Source organism: Oncorhynchus kisutch, linkage group LG2 (genome assembly GCF_002021735.2).
Source record: "Oncorhynchus kisutch isolate 150728-3 linkage group LG2, Okis_V2, whole genome shotgun sequence".
NCBI lineage: Eukaryota > Metazoa > Chordata > Actinopteri > Salmoniformes > Salmonidae > Oncorhynchus > Oncorhynchus kisutch.
In genome coordinates, this window is record NC_034175.2 from 12405094 (window position 1) to 12415821 (window position 10728).

The 10728-nt window shown below is 42.4% G+C and overlaps 1 long non-coding RNA gene across 1 annotated transcript; it reads right to left on the bottom strand.

The window, feature by feature from the left end:
• Positions 1 to 475: 475 nt before the first annotated feature.
• On the bottom strand, positions 476 to 10725 carry LOC116353255 (uncharacterized). The gene is made up of 3 exons (XR_004202615.1): positions 10619 to 10725; positions 2243 to 2388; positions 476 to 1937 (listed from the first exon to the last, which is right to left on the bottom strand). It is a non-coding gene; the product is annotated as an uncharacterized LOC116353255 (long non-coding RNA).
• Positions 10726 to 10728: the final 3 nt, after the last annotated feature.

Consider the following 10728-nt stretch of genomic DNA (forward strand, 5'->3'; position numbering starts at 1 on the left):
GAAAAACAAGATTCTCTGGTCTGATGAAACCAATTGGCCTGAATGGCAAACGTCATTTCTAGAGGAAACCTGGCACCATCCCTACGGTGAAGCATGGTGGTGGCAGCATCATGCTGTAACATAACGAAATGTGGGAATAGTGAAGTGGTCTGAATACTTTCCGAATGTATATATTTTCTATGACCTTGTGTGTTGAGGAATTTGACCTGAAGACCTGAAGGCTTGTCTTCTAAATTCTATGTTCATTATGACTTGAGTATGTTTTCTTTCCTGTGTTGTATAATGCCTTGGGTGTGATAAAAACACTTTATTCTTTAATTCAAATAATCAGTTATTATTGTGATCCCCAGGACCTACCTGGACCAGGCCATGCAGCCTGTCTTCTGGGACCATCTGTTGACCAAACTGGTCCCTCTTGAACCACACCCTGGCCAGTGACCAGATTCAGTACTTCACTCTTTTAAAAAGGGTTCTAAAAGGGGTCTTTGTTGGGTGAAAAGGTTCTACCTGGAACCATAAAGGGTTCTCCTACAGGGATGAGCCAAATAACTATTTAAGGTTTAAGAAAGCACCTATTTTGTGTACATGTCTAGACAGTGGTATTCTGCTTCCAATGAACTTTGTATGAACTGTGTTGATACAACGACCAACCGTTATCGGTTGGGAGACAAAGACCTTCAAAGACCTTCAATCACATACAGTAAACAGACTTCCATTGTTCAAAATATGTTTTCAAGGAAACACATTCTCATCTAACAATGAAGTTTATGGATTTGCATACAAAAGGGGGGGGGGGGAGAAGAAGTGATCTTGAATGTAGCCTGGTCCCATATCTTTCTGTGCTGTTTTGACAACGTGGTCATGTCACTGACCCGTACGATTTGGAAAGACACCACAAACAGATCTGAGACCAGGCTATCTTGAATGAGGCTGATTTAATGCCTTTGTACACTCTATACAGATCAACACAGAACATCCAGGGAGGTTTTATTGTCTGCCGAAGTTGTACAAATACACATGATCTTATTCTACATTTAATCCCTATACAGTCTGAGGGATGCTCAGTGTCATCATCATCATCATCATTATTAGTCAGTAAATAACTATTCCTGAAGAGGACTTATAGATGTAATGTTGAGGGTTTCTTTAACCAGTGAGTTCGTGAACACAGTTCTCTCTCTAGGCAGGTTTGAGTTCCCAGAGAAAAATATATGCTGTCTCTTACTTGCTTTCAAACCAAGGTGCATGAACAGTGGAGCAAACTGGAGATGAGAAGATATTCAGCAACTCTTGGTAGGACAATGGAAGATGTTGAAGCAAACTTATATTGTCCTACCAGGAGTTGAGTTCCTAAACATGGCAGTTTGTTCAAGGTGTTGTTAAGCGTCAGATCGGTGGTTGGCTCTCTCTTTGTCTCTTTTCATAATCTGCTCCAGCTCAGCCATGACAGGCAGTGGGCCCTCATACTTGTTGGTCTAGATGGCCTTCAGCTTCTCCTTTGACAATATAGACTATATTGTTTTATTACAATTCATTTGAAAAAAGATTTGTTGGTAAATACCTTTTCAGAGACAACTTTCTGCGTTTCTATTCATTGTCCCACTGTTTATCCATGGAGAGCACCAGTTTCATTAACAACGTTCCTCTCTACACTTTGGAAGGTATCTAACGTCTTACAGAGTTCAGTGGCAAGTCCATGTTCTTAAATGTATTTTGAATAAAAGAGATATAACTAGATTGAGAAAGTAAGACAGTGTGTGATAGAGAGAGGGGGGGGGGAAGAGTGTAAAAGGAGTTGTGTCTCCTTGAGGTACTGTGGCGATGGTGGAGCGTAAACACAGCTCTTCATGATGTAGGTGCGACAGATGAGCTCTTGGCCCCGAGTCTTCACATTCACCTCCACAGGGCTGTAGGCCCTTAGTCTCACGTTCTCCTGGCTGCACACACACACACACACACACACAAATATGAATACACCCAACCACACAACTTTAGAACTGGTTAGAACTAGACCACATCAACCACAATGAAGAAGCACTCAGAATGACACAACAGACCCAGTATTTTTTAAATATTAAAAAAATATATATTTACAATGATGGCCTACACCGATCAAACCCTGGACGACGCTGGGCCAATAGTGCGCCGCCCTATGGGACTCCCAATCATGGCCGGTTGTGAAACCGGATACAGTAGACACAGTATGTGCCAACTAAGATTAGGTGAACTAAAGGTATCTTACCTGTCTAGAGACTTGAGGTCAGCCACGTTCATCCTCCATACCACTCCCCACATCTCTTCCCCTGGGCTGTTCTCGATGGTCGCCACTCCCCCATGCCAGCGGTCACTGGCCAGAGCCTTGTAGTTCCCAAATATCAGCTTGTAGTCCTGGAGAGAAGGAGAGATAGAGAGGGTCAGGTTAAGGTCAGGTGTCCTCCCAGGTCCTCCTTATAGTCAGGTCAGGTTGGGTCATACCTTGAGCCTGGCCACACAGTGGATGGAAGACAAGGAGGTGGAGGAGAGAATAGAGAGAAACCACAGTCAGCAAGAGTGCTTGGAGCAGAGACGCAAGGAGAGGTCAAGGAGAGGTCAAGGAGAGGTCAAGGAGAGGCGCTATTGTGACAGAGATTAAACTCTGCTTCCCCCTCTTTTATACCAGCCCTCTCTCCACTCACTGACTCCCCATTCTCATGCTAATCCAACAGGCCTGGCCTGTGCTGTACCCACCACTGCCACACAATACACACAGCCTGCTGGTTGCTGAGCCTTATAGCCTGAGCTGGCTGAGCTCACAGTCACACCAGCATGTCATTCACAGTGTGCTGCAACAAGCCTGCATAGCACTGTCATGTGGGCAGAGAAGTTAGTGATGTGTTGCAGCTGATGCTTTGACAAATAGGCCAATCCATCACTCATGTTTGCTTGCGTGCACATGGATTTATGTTTCCACCGCCGATGGTAATCAGGCAAACCTCAATTATGTACAAAGAAATATCATTAGAACTTTGAAATTATGTCATTGGCACTGACTGGTGCAGTGGAGGGTAAATTAAGTTTACACACCTTTTTTATTTTGTGCCAAGCTTTACCAATCTTTTGGAGAAAAATGCATTGAAAGTATAGGAAGCATTACTGGTCACGGGAATGGAAGGCTAAACATGGCTGGTCCATCAAGGTCCAGTAGGTAACTTTGTGTGCGATCTGACCAAATTCACATAGAAAAGTGAGTTATAGATTGGTAATTCCTATTGAAAGCAAGTCTGATGCGCGGTATATCTGTTCTGTGTGCTATTTCTATGCTTCCCATCTTTAAGTTTAGCTTTTGCGTCGTTTTACTTTTGGTTTTGTACACCAGCTTCAAACAGCTTAATATACACTATTTTGGGTTATTGAAAATATGTTGGAAACAGCAAAGTTCATATAGTGATGCAGGTCTAGATGTTGTACACATGAAATTGTGTCATCCCGAAATGTATCTGCAACGTTCTAATTTATTTTGTTGCCACTCTAGCAATACCTCTCCATCCATTCTAAAGGTAACTGCCAAACACTTGAGTAAATGAGGGATACAAAGTATATTAAATGCATGGAGTGCTTCCACACAGGAAGTTTCAGAAGCTTACAGAATCTATACCAAGGTGCATTGAAGCTGTTCTGACGGCTCCTGGTGGACCAATACTGTATTAAGACACTTTATGTTGGCATTTCCTTTATTTTGGCAGTTACCTGTAGCAATATGTTACAATGACAATGGAACAGCTGGATAGGGGAAATGGCTTGAGTTTCACAAACGGGAATATAACATTGCAGATGTACACATGAAATTGTGTCAAACATCTAAAGACCTGTATTTGGGCTCACGAGTGGCACCGTGGTCTAAGGGACTGCATCTCAGTGTAAGAGGCATCACTACAGTCCGTGGTTCGAATCCAGGCTGTATTGTATCCTGCGGTGATTGGGAGTCCCAGAGGGTGATGAATAATTGGCCCAGGGTAGGTAGGCAGTCATTTTAAATACAAATTTGTTCTTAACTTGCCTAGTTAAAAAATATATATATATATACTGAGATGTTTGCCATTTCTAAAAGGACATACGTGGACATTTTTGGTGCCTTTGTTCATGTTTTTTTCTAGGCCCCCATACTACTCAATGAGGATGATGAAGTGATTTGCTATTTGGGGTAAGTTTCTCAAAAACATGAAATCACAAAAAAGGTGGCTGGACCATTCTATAACATTCCATTTACATCAGAAATAAAGATCTGGTTGTAAAAATATATATTCGTCCTTTAACAGTGATCACCATGAAAACACAACACTGATTGCTATGTTCAACAAGTATATTATTCTTCCTGCTTTATCTAGCTCTATTTGTGATATTTTACCTTGCCTTGCTAGCTTGATAGGTAATCCATCTCAGATGACATGTCACGACCCGGTCCGAAGTCAGTCCCTCTCCTTGTTCGGGCGGCGTTCCGCGGGCGACGTCACCGGCCTTCTAGCCACCGCCGATCCACTTTTCATTTTCCATTTGTTCGGTCTTTGTCTTTCACACCTGGCATCACTCAACCAATTACTTGTTTATTATTTAACCCTCTGTTCCCCATGTTTTGTTTGTGAGTGATTATTCTTTGTACATCGGTCCGTTGTTGTGGGCTCGCTATGTGGCTTTGAGAAAGAACTAACTAATAGGAAGCAAGCGCCCAGACTACGTCGTACTCTCGCATCCATCCGCGGAGTGGAAAAATCCATCACAAACAGGAGGACCACAACCTGTAATTATCTGTCTGCGAAGTCTGAAACGGAGCATGTTTCATACATAAACTAATTGTGCTTGAAGGAGAACATTTGATTACATACTGGAGTTGATTAAAGTAGATTTGTTTGTTTAATTCAAATAATGTTGTGTGCGCAGAACGCCTGATTTCTTTGTGCGATAAAAAGGTAGAATTATTAATAAAACCTATATTTGCTTGTTTATCATTCAAGCAGATAGGAAGACAACACTCCTGGCCAGCGTATACAAAGGTAATATCAATCAGGTTTTTATTGTGATTTATCATTTTTAAACTTGAAGAATGCTTCTGTAACATTCACATATTGATCAAGAGCATTGTTGATCAATAACAATGATATTTTACAGAACTGAGCCTCGAGGCTAGAATATCTTCCAATTGTGTGTCGCTGGTGTTCTTTGATTTATTGTAGCATGTGCAAGTGCATGTGAGGGACACATTGACAAGTGAGGGGGTACAATAAAATAAACGTAATGTTGGTTACATTGTGGTGGTGGGTGTTTTAAAGTGGCAACTCAGTTATAGCTGCTTCATTTAGCCATTTGAATGCATTCACTTATTTCTACATTTCTCTCCTTGTTTTATTTATCACGGTTTGCACACAGTATCATTTTTCTTTTACTGTCTTTGTCGGTCTGCATTAATTCATTCATCTCACCCTTGTTCCTTCCAACAACCTATTGATATATCCATTATATCCTGCATGGATAAAGCTAGAGACATAAGCATGGACAGCCATGGATGATGTTGCCGGTTTTACTGGAGAACATTCTCTGTCTCATACTCAGGCCCAATCACGTTTGTCCTGAGTTGGTGTGAAGAGGGGTGAGAGAGAGCCCCAGTATGGAGCCAGGGAGGGGTCCAGGGTCGGGGGCTGGAGCACCTTCCTCCATTCAGGTCCTCCAGCTCACAGGGGGGGTACAACTTTTCACCAATGGAACTGTGGGATAGTGTGGGTCTGCAAAGTGACTCAATAGTTCTGCTAGACATGTTTGCAAGATTTGACTGGGGTCTGGATGGAATAGCTAGATACTTAAGGAAGGATCCTGCTAAAGTTGTAGCTGGTAGGATATCCAAAGATCTTACATGATCCTTGGAAACATTACAGCAGGTTTTGTTTCCAAATGTCAAGTCCATCAATAAACAAGTATAGGTTTATAACTGACCAAGCCGGTTATTTTTCTATCAGTTGTTAAATGTTTCAGACTTGTACAGAAAGTCACCCTTTGTCTGCCCTATCTGTTTATTCCTGTAGATGGCAGTGTTGCGTTTGAAATGGTCACATACAGTATCACATCCACCGTTGGATTAGATCAAATCCCCAATAAAATGAACAAGGGAAAAATAACTCCTTGAAAAAAGATGCTGTTATGATTATAGAATTGTATTATTATTATGGAAATAAAACCTTCACCACAATCAGTCAAACTAGCTGAAAAACTCTTACTAACTTAAATCCCTGGTATAGAGCTTTGGACATGCTAAGCCTTAGTGGTGGCAGCCTCCTCATTGAAAAGCACTGTTTTCTGGTTGAGTTGAGCCATAAACTTTTCATTTCCATATAGAGAGTTCGGCCATGTTTTTAAAACGGCTGCCATGTTAGTGCCCAAATAGAACTTAATTCTTGACATTTTGATGATGTAACAATACGAGAGTGCCTCGTTCCCTATGAAATTACCTGCTTTAAACAAGCAAACATAGGAGTGAATTTGACAGATGTTTTTATTGATTACCATTCAATGTGTATCCAAGTCTGTACTGTGTTGTGCTGTCAACAAATTGCATATTTGCTTTCAATGGAAATCTTCATAGGTTTTGAAAACTATCAGAAATAAACAGCACAATGCAGAAGTGTCAAATTATTATTTAGCAACAGCTATGGAGGAGAAAGTGGCGCTGTCGGAATGTTCAGATATATGGCTCTGGTATTTCCGTAGTCCAGTCTTTGCCTTGAAACATTGGTGAATGTGTCAGAACCCCATCCCAAACAAATAATGGAAACAAACAATATCTCAACACAAAGAGGGGAGCTGACATGGTTACCATGGCAAAAATCAGTTCCGGGTGTTTTGTCACCGAGCAGTAGTACACCCTCTGGCCAGACTTTCCCACGCGGGGCGAGCCAAGAGTCATGCTGCCCTGATGGTGTTCCAGACCAATACCATTAGCAGCAGCAACACATGGGACTCAGGTTCTATACTTGATCTTAGCCAAAAGGTTGATGCAGTGTTGTGGTGTGACTCTCGCAACAGCAAAAAAATGTAAGCAATTATATTTCATTGTAAATAAACAAGTGTCAAATTGTGAATGAGGGAAAACAAACAATACACTCATTAAGTGTATGCAAATGCTCCCACCTGATGAACCCATCTTGTGACCCGTGTACAAGATTTAAGAGCAGACTGGGCACATTGCTTGGAGAGACAGAACAGCCGTATGTCAAAGACCCAGTGAGAGACAAAGACCCAGTGAGAGACAAAGACCCAGTGAGAGAACTGTTATGTAATGGCGTCTTAACTTTTCAGACAGTCTGTACCGCAACAGTCACTAATTGTCCATTGTTGCCAGGGCTATGGGCCAGCGAGGAGTTGGCTCTCGTTCCTGTAGTGTTCCTGTACTGAGCAGGCATGGGGTCTCTGTTCTTCGCAGCAGCCACAGCGATGCCGATGTCAGGACCTGTTAAAGCATTTACCGTCAGAACCCTAACCCAGACGGACTGTGCCTCACTGTGGTGGACGTTTTGTCCAGATCTTTCCGGTCAGATCTGACCCAATCCCAGGCAGCCTCCAGTCTCTGGCCTTTCTGCTTTTTATTTGGAAGGATGTGACCAGTTGAAAGCTCACCATGGTGCATACAGACCAGTTCTGGGTTACAGACAAGAGGATATGATGTTGACCTCCCGCGAGCAGCTCTTGCTAAATTCCACATCTGTTGACAAAACATGTCCCCTCTCCCTCAACCCCTCTCCGATTGTAAATATGCAGGCTGGGTTGCTTTCCTCTACTGCGTTCATTGTCCTTCAGACATTCTCCCTCCTCCCTCCACCCCAATGATCACGCCACACCAGTCCCGTGGGTGTCTTCCTTAACTGTCCAACTAGGACCATTATGAAATCCCAAATAAACACAGCTAATGCATCAGAGAGGGGGATGTCATCTGGAACAAATAGCAATGCATTTGTGTTATGTCAGTGGGGAGCAATGGAAAACAGAATTCAGCTCAATTGTACAGCTGCACCCCTCACTGTGAACCCCACTCTGACCCCGCCCTCCACCGACCCCCAACCCGCCCGTAACCAATCCTGCTGTTCCCTCATAAAGCTCCTCCAACATGGTCCCATGGCCTCCCTCCACGCGGCTCCAGTCCCAACTGGACAGCTCCGACCATAAACTCCTGTTGTGTCCCATTTAGGGCTGAGATGTGAGGTCTACACCTATCGCTGTTTGAGCAGAGCCCAGTGTCCCACCAAAAAGATGGCCACTGCCTCCGTAACTTCCCTGACAAACTATTCCACCAGCCTCATCTGGGCCGGATTCAACAACAGTTAAGTGGGATGTGCAGCAAGCAGCAAACCGCACGTGCACCCTTCAGGCGACCATTGCACAACCAGTCTAACCCCCATCTGAGACCCTGGTTTGAAGTGGATGAGTGGAAGGATTGTCACAGTAGGGATTGGGAAATATATGGTGATAATTGTGTTAGACTTGTTCATAAGCTGTTTGTTTCAATTTCAAGTTTGTCACGTGCACAAGTACAGTGAAATGTATTTTTGCAAGCTCTAAACCCATCATTATCAATGTAGTACTAAAAAATAACATTAAGTAGAACAAAAACACAGATAGATGTAATTCTGAAAGGTTCTCCCATCTCCACAGAGGAGCTCTAGAGCAGCCATCAAGTTCTTGGTCACCTACCTGACCAAGGCCCTTCTCCCCCAATTGCGCAGTTTGGCCGGGCGGCCAGTTCTAGGATGTCTTGGTGTTTCCAAACTTCTTCAATTTAAGAATGATGAAGACCACTATGTTCTTGGGGACCTTCAATGCTGCAAACATTTTTTTGATAACAGATCTGTGCCTCGACACAATTCTGTCTCGGGGCTCTACGGACAATTCATTCAACCCCATGGCTTGCTTTTTGCTCTGACGTGCATTGTCAACTGTGGGACCTTAAATAGACAGGTGTCCAATCAATTGAATTTACCATAGGTAGACTCCAATGAAGTTGTAGGAACATCTCAAGGATGATCAATGGGAACAGGAGGCACCTGAGCTCAATTTCAAGTCTCACAACAAAGAGTCTGAATACTTATGTAAGTAAAGTATTTCTGTTTTTTATTTTGTATACATTTGTAAAAATGTCAAAATCTGTTTTCACTTTGTCATCATGGGGCATTGTGTGTAGATTGCTGAGGGATTTAATTTTTTTTATATCCATTTTAGAATAAGGCTGTAATTTAACAAAATGTGGAAAAAGTCAAGGGGTCTGAATACTTTCCGAAGGCACCATATGTATAGGGTTAAAGTGACTAGGCATCAGGATGTACAATAGAGTAGCAGCAGCGTATATAAAGACTATATGTGGGGGTGTGTCCGTGTGTGTAGAGTCAGTATAAATGTGTGTACCTGTTGTGTGTATTGGAGTGTCAATGTGAGTGACTGTGTGAGTGTGCATAGAGACAGTACAAAAAAAATACAAGGGTCAACTCAGTCATAGTAGCTATTTAAAACCTCTTGCCGCTCCGATCCCTTTAGCAGGATCATTTTCGTCTACATCCGGTGAATTGCAGAGAGCCAAATTCAAATTAAATTACTAAAAATATTTAATTTTCATGAAATTACAAGTGCAATACACCAAAACACAGCTTAACTTGTTGTTAATCCAGCCGGCGTGTCAGATTTCAAAAAGTCTTTATGATGAAAGCAAACCATGCGATTATGTGAGGACAGCTCTCAGCAGACAAAACATTACAAACAGCTAGTAGATTGGTCACGAAAGTCAGAAAAGCAATAAAATGAATCACTTACCTTTGATGATCTTCGTATGTTTGCACTCACGAGACTCCCAGTTACACAATAAATGTTTGTTTTGTTCGATAAAGACCTCCATTTGGTTGGCGTGTTTTGTTCAGTAATCCACAGGCTCGTGCGGTCACGACGGGCAGACAAAAATTCCAAATGGTATCCGTAAAGTTCTTAGAAACATGTCAAATGTTTTTTATAATCAATCCTCAGGTTGTTTTTACAATAAATAATCGATAATATTTCAACTGGACGGTAGCCTTTTCAATAGAAGAGAGAAAGAAAAGGTCTCGCTCCCAACGTGCGTGCATGCACAAATCTGACGACATCTGGCTATCCACTGACGAGATGTGAACATTCTCGCTCATTTTTCAGAATAAAAGCCTGAAACTATGTCTAAAGACTGTTCACAGCTTGTGGAAGCCATAGGGAAAGGAATCTGGTTGATATCCCTTTAAATGGAGGATAGGCTTGCAATGGAAAAGAGTAGTTTCAGGAAAACAGCCCTTCCTGGATCGATTTTCCTCAGGTTTTCGCCTACCATATCAGTTATGTTATACTCACAGACAATATTTTGACAGTTTTGGAAACTTTAGAGTGTTTTCTATCCTAATCTGCCAATAATATGCATATTCTAGCTTCTGGGTCTGATAAATAGGCCTGAGAAATGGGCAGTTTACTTTGGGCACGTTTTTCATCCAAACATCAAAATTCTGCCCCCTAGCCTAAAGAGCTATTTAACAGTCTTATAGCTTGGGGATAGAAGTATTTTAGGGGTCTATTGTCACACCCTGATCTGTTTCACCTGTCTTTGTGATTGTCTCCATCCACCTCCAAGTGTCAGCTGTTTTCCTCATTAGTCCCTGGGTACTTATTCCTGTGTTCCCTGCTTGTCTGTTGCAGGTTCGTCAAGTC